This window comes from Tenrec ecaudatus, chromosome X, assembly GCF_050624435.1.
Source record: "Tenrec ecaudatus isolate mTenEca1 chromosome X, mTenEca1.hap1, whole genome shotgun sequence".
Lineage (NCBI taxonomy): Eukaryota > Metazoa > Chordata > Mammalia > Afrosoricida > Tenrecidae > Tenrec > Tenrec ecaudatus.
The window spans coordinates 134,650,126-134,665,109 of NC_134548.1; the positions used below are offsets into that span (position 1 = coordinate 134,650,126).

The 14,984-nt window shown below is 40.9% G+C and overlaps 1 pseudogene; it reads right to left on the reverse strand.

The window, feature by feature from the left end:
* Positions 1-8,448: 8,448 nt before the first annotated feature.
* Positions 8,449-14,984, reverse strand: part of LOC142433737 (ubiquitin-like modifier-activating enzyme 1 pseudogene) — an 81,798-nt pseudogene continuing 75,262 nt past the window's right edge.

Here is a 14,984-nt window from a genome sequence, read left to right on the forward strand (position 1 = left end):
ATCAGGAAGAGGTTTATATACAAGAGCAATTGAATATTGAGCATCCCAGCCCAGTACAGATCAAGTCCAAAAAGTCCAATATTAGCCCATATATCTGATAACAATCTATAAAGTCCTCTTTAGACTCACAAAACACATGCAATGATGCCTAATACAGGAAGATCACAGGCCAGTGGATTGGAAGTCTTATGGATCCAGTGGTGTTGTAAGCATCTCAGCGCTGGCAGGAGTCTTTACATGTCTTCTTTGGCTCCAGAGGTCTACTTGCGTCAGGCTAGCTCCATGTGGCTTCTCCAGCTCAGGGAACTGGTGTAGCTGTGTGTCTTGTCAGCTGCAATGTCTCCCAGGGATAGCCTAAAGAGTCTGTTCTGCCTCCAAGGAGAAATCTGGAGTTCCCAGCATTCCCAGGAGAAGGCCATGCCCACACAGAGGCATTGTTGGCTATGACCTGATTGACAGCCTAGTCTCCATCCTACACTTTTAATACTCAAATTGACACAAGATTATGTAACTACCACAGTACTCTTTAGGACTGATGATTTGGAGGTAAAAGTCAGAACTCTGTGGAAGGAACAGCAGACCCTTGGCTTATGGCCGAAAGCATATACATCAACATTGTAGTTATGTTCAATTTTATGCAAGTTAGTATATAAATTCTATCTTAAATATCACTTTTTCATTTATTGACCACCTGCAAAAAGGTGAGAGGGCCTCATCTGGACTCTTTTCACTACACAAAAGAGAACCTGAATCCAACTCCACACCAGGCCAAGGCCTCTTGTCACAAGGCAGAGGTCAGATAGGCCTCCAGCCTCCATCTTTCTTTACCCTATTCTGATATCAAACTTTCCTCCCTCAACAATCTATTTTTCTTCTGGTTTCTATAGTTCACTGAAATGCACACATAGAATTCACAGAAAATACTCACAATTATGGAGAGTTGTTAGAAAAGTTAATAGGTTACCACAAGTCAGAATCCTAAAACAGTACTTATACAATCTTTTATCTACGGGAGAGCAACCAAGTTTCTATCCCTCTATTCCTCAGCGAAAGGAAGCTCATCTGCTGATCTGTCTCAGTATCATACTCTTAACCCTGTTCCTCTGTTTTGTCTCATGATCTCCTGTGGTCTTAGCATGGGCTGGCATCTGCTGCCTCTGACACTTCAGGAAGGGATTTAACACATGCTCCACTGGTGACTTTTCTTCCTTGAATGTCCTGGGCATTCTCTCTGTTTCTGTTTTTGAGATGGCTCCCTTACACACAAGGGAATGGCAAACAAAACAGATAAATCCCCTGCAGATTTCACATACCCTGTTTGCATAGTAACACCTAATTGTTTTCTGGGAGTTACAGAAACATGGATAGAAGAACCATATTAAGAAATTTCAACTTTGGGGTCACAGGGTAGCCAGATACCAATTAGAGATGTTCTGCAAAGAGGGATATCCTTCACTTCTTGTCAATGAGAAATTCAACTTTGGGCTAAGGAGACAGGTTTTTTTCTTTTATTTTATTGGGAGGTCTTACAGATATCATAACAATCCATATTTCAATTAGATCAAGCATAATTGTACAAATGCTATGATCCGTTTCAATACATTTTCTTTCTTCTTGAACTCTGAAATCAGCTCCCCTTTATCCTTTCCCTCCCCCATGCTATCTCCCAGGAACCCTAGTTATTATAATATACATAATTTTTATTTGCCATATCTTACACCATCCAATGTATCTGTTTACCTGCAATTTTGTTATTCGTTTCCCTCAATTAGGTTATACAATCATCATTAGTATCAGCTCCCCTTTCGCTCCCCTTCCCCACCCTCTCTTCCATTACCCCCTCATGGAATCATTATTCGCCTACAGTTTCTGAAAGGTTATCTACCCTGGATTTCATGCATCAGTACTCTTAATTGTACAGGTGAATATATGCAGCTCTAACAAGATTAATTAGGTAAAACAAGGACCATAATGTAAGGGGAAGAAATATTAAAGAACTAGAGGACAGTTATGTGTTTCATCAGTGCTATACGAGTCCCTAGATTTATCTTCCCTACTGTGTGGCCCTTCTGTCAGGGACTGTCCAATTATCTTACAGGTAGGTGTTGGGTCTCCACTTTATCAATACTCCTTCTCATCTACTTGATTGCTTGTTTTTGAACTTCTGATACCTATTCCGGTTGACACCTCATGATCACACAGGCTGGTGTGCTTCTTCTGTGTGGGCTTTGTTGCTTTCCTGCAGGATAGCCATTTGTTTAACTTTAAGCCTTTAAAACCCCAGACAATATATCTTTTAATAGCCAGGCACCATGAGCTTTCATAACCATATTTGCTTATAACACTTTGCCTTCAGCGAATGTGTCGAAGGTGATTATCATACAGTAACACATTATTAGAACAAATTGTTCTTATATTGAGGTAAGATTTAAGTAGAGAACCAAAGTCCATCTGCTTACTAACTGCGTTTACATATGCATACATACATAGACAAATGCTCATATCTTTATATATTTACATATATACATCTATATTTATACCCATATATAATTATTATTTTTTTCTTTCCTCCTGCCCCATTATCATGTTCACATATCATTCACCTCTTAGTAATTCCTCTTGCATACATTTCAATTGATTGAACACAATCAGGAATACTGTACCATCATCGGTATTTGTTTTAAAACCCTTGCTGTTCCCCAATCCATGTTGATGTTGCTCATCGCTCACCTCACCCCACCTCCTCCACACATTACCCACCTCCCCACAACCATCAGTCCCATCAATGTCTACTTGTGATTGCTTATCCTGCTTATCTTATATAGATAGACAGCAAAAGAGAAAAATAACAGATAAGTAAATAAATAATATAAAAAAGAAAGATGATACAAATAGCCCCAAGTCTAATTATATCTTGACCCACAGTAGATGGATATCTCTCTGTTCAATAGCAAGTAGGACCCATTATAATTCATCACTCTAATCTCTTTTTCTTTCAGGATTCCCACTTGCCTAACAGCACGTATACCCTTTTAATCCTCAGCATTCGTGACCAAAAGGCATGCCCCCCACAAGTGCCCATTGTTCTTCCTGCAGTCCGGGATAAAACATTCTAGTTCCCCTCCCCCTATTACACCTTTAGACTTTCTGTGTGCCCCCTGGTGAGTAGCCCCCAACCAAGTCAGACGAGGTGCCAAGTGCTGCCCTTTGAGTCAGAAGTCTACAATTGGGATACCTCAGGGACATCATGGCTTTGCTCCCTGTGTTATGCAGGGTTCTCTAGAGAAACAAAACCAGGACACATTATACATATATATGGAATATAACAGTCACTACACAGCAGTACAGAGGGCTCAGTTCAGTTCACTTCTGTGGGACAGTTAATATACTGGAAATCTTTCAACTCTCAAGGACTGCTGGGTCCAAGGTCAATGAAGCAGAAAACTGTGTCCTCCCTTGGGAAATGCAGGCAGAATGTGATCACAGGGAGCAAACATCAGGGCAGGTCATCAACAGTCAGCAGCTTGAGCTTAGTGAAGCAGGCCCAGATAGGATATTTAACTCAAGCAATGCAAGATGACAGGATCCACCAGCCTCAAGCTTAAGCAATGCACATACCAGCAGTGTGGCTAAGTAGGTCTCAAGTTCTAGTAACACACTCCATGGGTTGATTATCCTACAGATAGTGTAGCTCATAATTTGAGACAGAAAACTAGCTAATGAAGCTGAACGCTGGTCTGATCCCAAGAGAACAAAAGAGAGAGGGATGGACATGTACAGCCATTTATCTCTTTGCCTTCCAATCAAACCATGGTCTGATTAATCCCACATGTTCCTATTGGCCAGCTTGGCACAATAAACCTAGCTATCATATTCCCCTTGCTGGTCTGCTGACTCCCCTTTTGGCTTGCCCCCATGTGGATGGGTCAGACCTGCTTCCCCCCCCCCCGAACTGCATCTTTAGTGTTGCCCTCCATAGTGATGTCATCTGCAGGAGATGGGCTAGGGGGCACATGTCATGTCTTGAGCTGAGGCCTGTCCTGCAGTCATCCCTGGGAATGAATTGCTTCTATCACGGGCATCACCCTCAAGAGTTAGTGCACCGAAAAATGAGTTCAACTCCCTTAAAGTGAGAAAGCAGCAATGCCTGCTGACAGACTCCCCTGTAACATTACTAGCACAGCTGGTTCTTCTGGGCCTGAAGGCAGTTGAGCTAGCCAAACCTCTTTCCTCTCTAGGGTCTGGAGGCTCTGGTGGATAGCAGATTTCATGGGCGGCTTAATGCAGACATAATCAGTACCAAAGCATCACTTTGAAACATTTATTCCATTTTGCCTTCATTCCTGCTTTGTTCTCCAGTGCCCTCCACCACCAGGTGCACCAGTTCCTCCATGAAACACACATATACACACAATAACACTCCAAAAAAGGAGCAGGCAGCCCCACCCACAGGGAGGATTTTTTTTCTTTATTCTATTTTCTTTAATTTTTGTACTTTTGTTCTATTATAATACTTTTATTTTTTTCTTAGATCTCTTCTACCTCCTCTTGCAGTGTCCTCTTTTTGAGTTCATTCCTCTAGGCAAAATGCGCAGGCATGTAGATTCCTGCAAACCCCACCAAACAAGGGTTGTCCACCACCCCAACTCTGAGATCACATTCATATCCATATTCACACTAACAAGCAACAGAACTTCAGCAACCACACCCAAATCACACCTCAATTATTTTCCTTTTCCCCCAACACATTCACCCATTATCTTTCTGCTCACTCTGTTTTCCTTCGTGTAATATATTTACAGGAAAATTATTCATTCTGATTCCACAAACAAACTTACTGCTATCAAGTTTACAACTCATAATGATTCCATTGGACAGGTAGAACTGACCCTTTGTGTTTCTGAGACTATAACTAATTTGGGGAGTAGAAAGCCTTATCTTTCTGCCTTGATTAATTGTGGCTACCTCTCTTGTTATACATTTCCCCATTATTTTGACAAATTTGTTGGCCTATCCCGATAGCCTCGTATTATTAATATCATTACTTTTATTTTATTTTCTCTCTTCTTCACCTCCATGTTCCCCACTTACCCACTTCCTCCCACTTTTCTCTATTAGACTAAACTTTACTTTCTAGCTCCTATTAGATCTCTAGCACATCACAGAGCCACTACTTATACATACCCTAGCAGTTCATACTCCAATAATAGCTGTACCCTAAAGCCAAGGAAACAGTAATCAACCCCCCAAATTAAAAAGAAAATCACCAAAACCCAATGCAATGCCCCAAAGAAGAGACCTTGGAATTGCCAGAGACACCATGGAGAAGAATAATGTTTTGATCATCTCAAGAGATGTGGGGTGTCATCATGAGGTAAATGGAAGAAATTAAAAAAACTAAAATCCTCAAACCAAGAGAAATTCTAGAAGATACACAACGAGAAAACAAAATTAGACAACACAGTAAAAGAAGCGAGGAATAGAATGGAAGAAAAGGACATTCTAATCAGTGAGTAAAAAGACAATCACGCTGATGACAATCAACAATATAAAAAACTAAAAACCATATCAATGGGTGCCCACCTCCTTGAAATGATCAATGAAGACAAACGCATGCCTAAGCAAATGTTGTGAAGAAAGCTGATGGTGCCCAGCTATCAAAAGATATAGCGTCGGGGGTCTTAAAAGCTCGAAGATAAACAAGTGGCCATCTAGCTCAGAAACAACAAAACCCACATGGAAGAAACATACCAGCCTGTGTGACCACGAGCTGTTGAAGGGATCAGGGATCAAGCACCAAGGAACAAAAAATCATATCATTGAAAATGAGGGTGAGTGCAGAGTGGAGACGCAAAGCCCATGGGTAGCCAACTGGACACCCCTTACTGAAGGGCTGTTGGGAGGAGATGCACCAGTCAGAGTGCAGAGTAGTAACGATGAAACATACAATTTTTCTCTAGTTCTTAAATGCTTCCTCCCCACAAATATCATGATCACAATTCTACCTTATAAATTTGGCTAGTCCAGAGGATGTACATAGGTACAGAGAGCAACTGGAAACACAGGGAATTCAGGACAGATGACTCCTTCAGGACCAGTGGTAAGAGTGGCGATGCCCGGAGGGTAGAGAGAATGTGGGGTAGAAAGGGGGAACTGATTACAAGAATCTACGTATGGCCTACTCCCTGGGGGAGGGACAGCAGAGAAGACGGCAGGGGAGACACCAGACAGTGTAATATATGACAAAATAATAATAAGTTATGAATTATGAAGGGTTCATGAGATAGGGGGCAGCGGGGAGGGAGGGGGAAATGAGCAGTAGATATTAAGGGCTCAAATAGAAGGCAAATGTTTTGAGAATGATGATGGCAACAAATGTACATATGTGCTTGACACAATGGATGTATGTATGGATTGTGATAAGAATTGTACGAGCCCCCAATAAAATGATTAAATAAAAAAAGAGAAGCAATGAAAAGAAGTGAAGAGGACCTGGGAGTGATTTGGAACAATATCCAGAGAAATAGCCTACCCCTCATCAGGATTCCAGAACAAGAAGAAATAAAAATAAGAATACAAATCTACAGGGAAAATAGCACAAGAAATCCAGTAACTAGAACGAGGGAAACAACATAAACCCTCTTAACAATGGACGAAAAAATCATAAAGATGAGATAAATAAATGACCTGGAAAACAGAAAAACAGGGCAAAAAATCAATAAGACAAGAAGTTGGTGTTTTTAAAGAATTAATAAAATTGACAAGCCATTGGCATTTTTTTAAAAAAGAGAAAAAATGCAAATATCTAGAATTAAAGCTGTAAAAGGTGAAATCACAACACACCCAAATTTTTAAAAATGTTATGCATGACTACAAAATACTGCGTTCCAAGAAGTTTGCTAATCCAGAACAGGAGTTAGCAAACTTTTAAGAATGAAGAGCCAATCTTGTGTCTCACAACAACTTTTAAATTGGTTAAGGGTCATAATATGTTTTTCCCAATAAATGAAATCATCATTATCTGAATAATATCCTTTAAAATGTTTCAATTTTACTTCAGAATCATATTGTGTTAGTCAGGGTTGATTAGAGAAACAAGTTCATGGACATTCAAATGTATGTAAGAGAGAGCTTTATATCAAAGAGCAATTATGCATCAATAAAACATCCCAGCCTAGTCCAGATCAAGAGTTCAATATTAGCCTATGATTCGGATATTCGCCTCAAAATTCCTCTTGAGACTCATGCAACACATGCAATGATGCTGAATGCAGGAAGATCACAGACCAGTGGGTGGGAGGTCTTGTGGATCCATGGCAGTGGCAGCATCTCAGTGCTGGCAGGGGTCTCCATATGGCTCCTCCAAATCCTGGGCTCTAGCGTAACTCCATGTGTCTTGTCAGCAGGAATGTCTCACAGAGAGTGAGTGTTGTGCCTCCAGTGAGCTATTTATCTCGGCCATGCCTCCAAATGAGGTCATCAAGCTGCGGCCAGACTCCACCCCTTCCTCAAGTTGGCAGATTATGCCAAAAGAGCCATATATAGCTCTCAATCCAGTTTGATGAGCCGGATCTAAAAGAAATGAACAAATTCCTAGAAAAACACCATCTACCCAAATTAATAAAGACAACCATAGGAAATATTAACAAACCCCTAGGAAAGGAAGAAATAGAGAAGGTCATCAATCAACTCCCAAACAAGAAATGTCAGTTGACTTCACAAGGGAGTTCTGCCTAATATTCACGAGGGAACTGCCACAGGTTCTACACAGACTATTCCAGAACCTGGAGAGTGACAGCAAACTCATTCTATGTAAGGAGCGTTATTTTTTTTTTAATTTAATAAATCTTTTTATTGGGTTTCATACAACTCATCACAATCCATCCATACATCAATTGAGTAAAGCACCCTTATACATTCATTGCCCTCGTCATTCTCAAAATTCGCCTTCCACTTGGGTTCCTAGAATCAGCTCGTTTTCCTTTTTTCCCCTCCCCCTCCTGCCCTGCTCCCCCTTCCCTCTGAACCCTTAATAGTTTATAAATAATTATTTTATCTTATCTTACACTGCCCGGCGTCTCCTTTCGCCCACCTCCCCATTGCCCATCTCCCAGAGAGGAGGTTACACATAGTGTTATCTTTATACCGACACAAGGAAAAGACTCCACAAAGCCATAAAAGTACAGACAACCCTCATGAACATACTCACTGCCATGGAGTCAGGGCTGATTCCTGGGGATCCCTGTGGGTTGTTAGGCTTGCCACTGTTCATGGGAGCAGGAAGCATAGTCTTTCCCTTTAAAAGCTGCTGGTGGTTTCCAGCTTCCCACCATGCAGCCCGATGCACATAGATACACTTTTTGTGTTTATTAAGATTCAAATTCTAAACAAGGTGGGAAGAAGAGGCAAGAGAAAAGGTTCTGGGGGGAGTTAAAGGAGACTCCAGGCTTAGCTACATATGCCACTGCCAGAGGCCAAATAAGAGCCCTGGACTACAAGGGGTTGGGAGAGGGTGACATCAGTGGATGGTGTATCGTACATAAGGGACTTCAACCTCCTCACCACTCTCGTCATTGCAACATGGCTCAAGCACCAGTGCCTGCACTTGACGGCGCAATTTTTGCGTGGACACTTGGGTTACAATCTCTGTCAGCGACTGATCTAACTGCTTCTTGAGCTTGGCAGCTGGCATAAAGAAGGAGTGGAGCATGGACTCCCTGGGACAGCATAGTAATTCTAATTTGTGCTCTTTCTTCAAGTACTCAAAGAACTATTTGAGGGTCATCTCACCATTAGGTTGTAGCTCTTTTACCTCAAATTGCTCCCGCAATGTCCACTTTTGATTATAGTACTGGTGTGTCGATGCACAGTAATAGGTTCAAAGAAGACAAAGAAAGACAGGGCCAAGTTGAGGAATCCATTTTTGTAGGAATCAAGCTTTTGATACCCTTGTTCCACCTTGTTCAACTCCAGACACAGAAGGCCAATCATGGATGGTGTGGTTGTGGCGATGGCTGGGATGATCTTCCCTGCAATCAGCTTGCTCTTGTGCCAGTCTGTGGTGGAAATGTCATCGTTTTCTGCCAGGAGATTGGATGAAGCTACAATAAAATCCATAGGGTAGTTGCTGTCATTGTCCTTCTTAAAGTCAATGGGGGAAAATATTGAACCCAGGGAGCTTGTCTGGGCTGGGCCATGTGACCTAGAGCTCTTCTAGGTGACTGACGTCAACAGAGGCATTGGTGCTCTGCAGCTCCTGTTCAGAGACATGGACCTTTGCAGCAGACTTGGGGGGTGAATTTGGGGATATGCACAGACTGTAGGAGTGTGGTCACATCAATTCGATCCTTAGAACCAGTCACCCATAGGTATGGCCAAACAGGTTGACAGCAGCCACTACATCGTCCAATTGCAGGGGATTCTCCACAAAAATCTGGCCAATAGAATCCAACAATATATTAAAAAAATCATCGTGACCTACTGGGATTCATTACCAGGATGCAAGAAATGTTTCAATATTCCAAAAACAATCAATGTAACCCACCACATAAACAAGACAAAGAACAAGAACCACATGATCAGATCAATAGATGCAGCGAAAGCATTTGACAATATCAAACACCCATTTCTAATAAAAATACTCAATAAAATAGGAATATAAAGGGAAATCCTCCACATAATAAAGACCATGTAGGAAAACAAAATGGCCAATATCACACTCAATGGGGAAAGCTGAAAACTTTCCCCCTAGAAATGGGAACTAGAGAGGGGTGCCCATTATCACCACACTTATTCCATATTTCATTGGAAGTCTCGGCCAGAACCATTAGACAACTAAAAGAAATTAAGCCAAAACAATTGGGCAAAGAAAAAGTGAAGTTCTTGCTATCTGCCAGCCATATATGAGGGGGTACCAAAAAACCCCGGATTGTTTTCGAAACATTTTCCAAACTTATCAGTTTGGATGACTGACAGCAACTCCCTCATTTTTTTTCACTTCTTTTATGTCATCAAATTTCTGTTCTTTAATGTCTCTCTTCATTCATGGAAATAAAAAGAAGTTGCACAGAGTGATGTCCTGTGAGTAAGGTGAATGGGGAAAGAGAGGCATGATTTTTTGATCCAAAACTGGTGTGCTGAGATGGCTGTGTGAGCGAGTACATTTTCGTGCTTGCAAAACCAGTCCCCTGTCTGCCACAAATCAGGCCTCCCCACACCCTGCACATTGTTACACAATCTTTACAGAACTTCTAAATAGAAAACTTGATAAACATTCTAACCTGGTGGAACAGACTCCAAATGATTCAACATTTTCATCCATTCAGGAAGTCAACGGATTCCAAAACAAGATTTGTCAATCACCCACATTTCATCATTAAAAAAATCATTTTATTAGGGGCTCATACAACTCTTACCACAATCCACACACACATCAATTGTGTAAAGCACATTTGTACATTCTTTACCCTCATCATTCTCAAAACATTTGCTCTCCACTCAAGGCCCCTGGCATCAGGTCCTCATTTTTCCCCTCCCACCCCAATACCTCATGAGCCCTTGATAATTTATAAATTATTGTTTTGTCATATCTTGCTCTGCCCCACGTCTCCCTTCACCCTCTTTTCGGTTGTCTGTCCCCCAGGGATGAGGTCCCATGTAGATCCTTGAAATTGGTTCCCCCTTTCCAACCCACCCTCCCTATGCCCTCCCAGTATCACCACTCATACCACTTGGTCCTAAGGGGATCATCCACCCTGGATTCACTGTGTTTCCAGTTCCCATCTGTACCAGTGTACACCCTCTGATCTAGCCAGACTTACAAGTTAGGATTCGGATCATGATGGTGGGAAGGGGGAGGGGGGAGAAGCATTTAGGAGCTAGAGAAAAGTTGTATTTTTCATCATTGCTACATCGGACCCTGACTGACTTATCTCCTCCCCAAGACCCTTCTGTAGGGGGATGTCCAGTGACCTACAAATGGGCTTAGGGTCTCCACTCTGCACTTCCCCCTTCATTCACTATGGTAAATGTTTTTTTGTTCTGATGAGGCCTGATACCTGATCCCTTCAACACCTCGTGATCGCACAGGCTGGTGTGCTTCTTCCATGTGGGTTTTGTTACTTCTGAGGTAGATGGCCGCTTGTTTACCTTCAAGCCTTTAAGACCCCAGACGCTATATCTTTTGATAGTCAGGCACCATCAGCTTTCTTCACCACATGTGGTTGTTCACTCTCGTTGTCTTCATTGGTTGTGCTGGGAAGGTGAGCATCATAGAATGCCAATTTAATAGAAGAAATTATTCTTGTATTGAGGGCATATATGAGTGAAGGCCCAATGTCCTTCTGCTACCTTAATACTAAACCTAAAAATATATGCACCTAGATCTATTTCCCCACCTCATATATAAATATATTTGCATATGTTCATGTCTTTATCGAGACCTCTATAAATATTCTTTGCCTCCAGCTCTTTCCTCTATTTCCTTTGACTTTCCTCCTATCCCACTATCATGGTCAGTCCCCACCAGGCTTTCAGCAATTCATCTTGGTTATATTAGCCTTGACCATGCCCAACCAGGCCTCCCACACCCTCCTCATCACCGATTTGGATCACTTGTTGTTCCCTTGTCCATGGGTTTATTAACACCACTACCTTACCCCCTACCAACCCCCTCCCCATGTGCCCATAGAATTGTCGGGCTAGGATGTGTTCCACTCTCTCCTCCTCCCCCTTCTTCTGCTCCCGTGTGCTTCACGCAAATATGTCCCTCTCCCAGAGCTGTAGAATCAGTGCGATCCTTTGAAATGAGAAAGCCACGCACACACTTGATTTTCCCATGGCACCATCCTTGTAAGCTGTGTTCAAAATTACAACAGTTTCTGTGGCATTCTGTTCCCAAGCTGGAAACAAAATTTCACAGCTCCACACTGTACTCTTAAATCAGCCATCACAAAGAATGAGGTATAAGCAGAATTGTTGTTATGAGGAAATTCACTGTGACCAAAGGGAAACTTCCCAATTGATGTGACTGGGTGCACTAACAAAGAGCGAGTTGCTTGATGCTTGCCAATCAGGAACAATTTGTACTGTGAAACCTCTGCTCAGTGGAGATTACTCCTTTTGGGGAGGACCCCCTCATAATTTTATAGAGAGAGAACAAAAGGAGCCCACGAAAACACTCTTGGAAACAACTGAGGGATGAGTAGCAGGATAGAAACAAAATAGGAGGTCATGTGCACTACCTGATCTCAAAACCTACTACTCAGCCACAGTCATCAAAACTACCTGGTACTGGTACAATACTAGAAACCTAAGACATTGGAAACGTATAGAAAACCAAGAAATAAAAACCATACAGAAAACTAATTTTTTACAAAGGTTTCATAAACATTAGATGGGAAAGCAACACCCTCTTCAGCAAAGGGTCCTGGGAATATTGGAGCTCCATAAGCAGATAAATGAAACAGGGCCCAAAATATCTCCTTATGCACAAAAAACAAACTCAAGATAGATTAGAGAACTAAATGTAAACCCCAGAGCTATAAGGATCATCAATGAGAAAATTAGGACACAATTAAGGGGCTTTATTGCAGGCTATACATAGACTACCAAATATAGTAAATGTCTAGGATCTATTAAAAATAAAGCACTTATGTACATCAAAAGACTTCATCAAAAGAACATAAAGGGGGGATTTAGCAATGATAAAATAGACAAAGGGCTAACTACTAAAATCTATAAAATTCTGAAATACCTCAATAAGGAAAAAATGCAAATAATCCAATTAAAAGGTGGGCACAAGATAGGAATACATAATTCAAAAGAGATGACACTGAAATGGCTAGCAAACACATAAGGGAATGTTCATAATCACTAGGCATGTATAAGATGCAAATCAGTGATGAGATCACTGTACACCCGCAACCATAACGCATTTAATAATAATAATGATAATAAAGAACAACAAATGCTGGAGAAGGTGCAGGGAGATTGGAACTCTTACACATTTGTAAATATGTACAACTCTTGTGGAAAACAATATGACTATACCTAAAAAAAAATCCCCCGAAATAGAAATACCATGTGATCCAGCAGTACCTTTGCTGTGCATATACCCCAAAGAAAGAAGAGACCGAACACAAATAGACTTATCCTCTCCCATGTCCATTACAGCACAGTTCAGAATAGTAAGAAACTTGAAAGAACCCAAATACCCGTCAGTAGAAGAATGGATAAAGAAACTCTGGTACATACACACAATAGAATAGGATGCATCCCAAAACACAGTCATAGAAACACCTCATGACTTAGGTGGAATTGGAAACCATTATGCTGATTGAAGTTTCTAAAAATCTCACTGCCGTTGAGTCTGTGAACTCACAGTGAGCCCCAGTGCCTTCCCAGACTGTAACGTTTATGGGACTAGAAAATCCAGGTGTTCTTTCACAGAGCTACTGGTAGTTTCAAACTGCAGACCATTAGGATCATAACCCAAGAGGTAACAACTACACAGCCAGGGCTTGGTCAACCACAAAAGGACACATATTGAATGATCCCACTCCTATAAGGATGAACAGAAAGATGGAGGCAAACTACTCGCAAGCCTTGTAATCTTCTATTCATCTCCCAAGTAATGAGGCAAAGTGTCTGTCTAACGTCCATGAACCATAGATTCCCCACCCCCCCACCGCCATTTATATGTACATTTCAAAACCACTGCAATGGATATCTCATCTCCGTTGGCATCAGTTTTTCAAGATGGAGGGAGACCAACCAGTTGCTGCCCTACAACATTGTGCTAAGGTTGCTCTAAGTCATCAAACACTCCTAAAAGAAAGATAAGCAAACCTTCTGGAAATTCAAGTCAAGATGGGGGAAGGAGCGCATGTATGTCTCAGAGAAGGTAACTAAATATAATTCCTTATCATTGATAAGGCATTTGACATTTTAAAGTTGTTTTATTTTTGACTATTTTCTGCTTTCTTTTGGCCTGAGGTTTTTCCATTTTGTCTAGTCATTGTTGTGTTTTTGTTTGTTAGTTTTGTTGCTTCCTTTTTGTGTTGTGTATGATCATCTGTATTTCAAATTCAGGATTCATAGAGACACTAGATGGATTGATAATTGACTAGGGGAGTATGAGAGGAAAATTTTCTAACATTGATTGTAGTGATGATTATAGAATTCTTGTTATGATTGAATGATTAAATTAAATGATGTGTAAATTATATGACAATTAAAAAAAAAAGAAATTCCACTTTACCACACCACCTCGCTATCAAGCTGAAATGTAATCATCAGCCATATCAGGGCTCAACAGAAAGACCTGTCTTGATTAATTAGCATCTGGCATGTATTCAGAATAAGACAACAAACATATATGTGGCAGTAATTTTCTATCATTTAATAATAAATATGCCCCCATGTGTAAAATTCCTGCCCTGGAGAAGAAAAGGTGATATTAGGGTAAACAAGAGAACAGCCAACAAGTTAGGACAAACAGAAGTAAGCAAGGTAATTTCAAAATATACTACTTTATTTCCCACAAAATTAAGCCACATCCATTGCCACTGAGTAGAATTCTGACTTATAGTGACCCCATATTCCCTACAAAACTTAATGCTTCTCCTCAACTACTTCACTTAAACAAATTTACCAGTCCATTAGCATCTTTATAACATGCATTTTTGCTTATGTGAAGTATTATCCACAGAAATAAAAGTGATTTAAACTCTGAAAATGTAACATGTCCACTGGCCTTTTGTGAGCACTGAGCTGATTGGTTTACTACTTCAGGACATAAAGCTTGCTTAGGGGTTGAAAACTTTGCCTAAGAGAAAACTCACCCTAAAAGTTATCCTAATTGGTGGGTCCCAATTTAGTCAACATATGTCCTGTGGTTGTTTGCTTTCTTTTTCCAGAGATAACCAGAGCACAGAAATAGATGCCTTTACTTCTTTAAATGAATTTAAATGTAATCGTCTAGA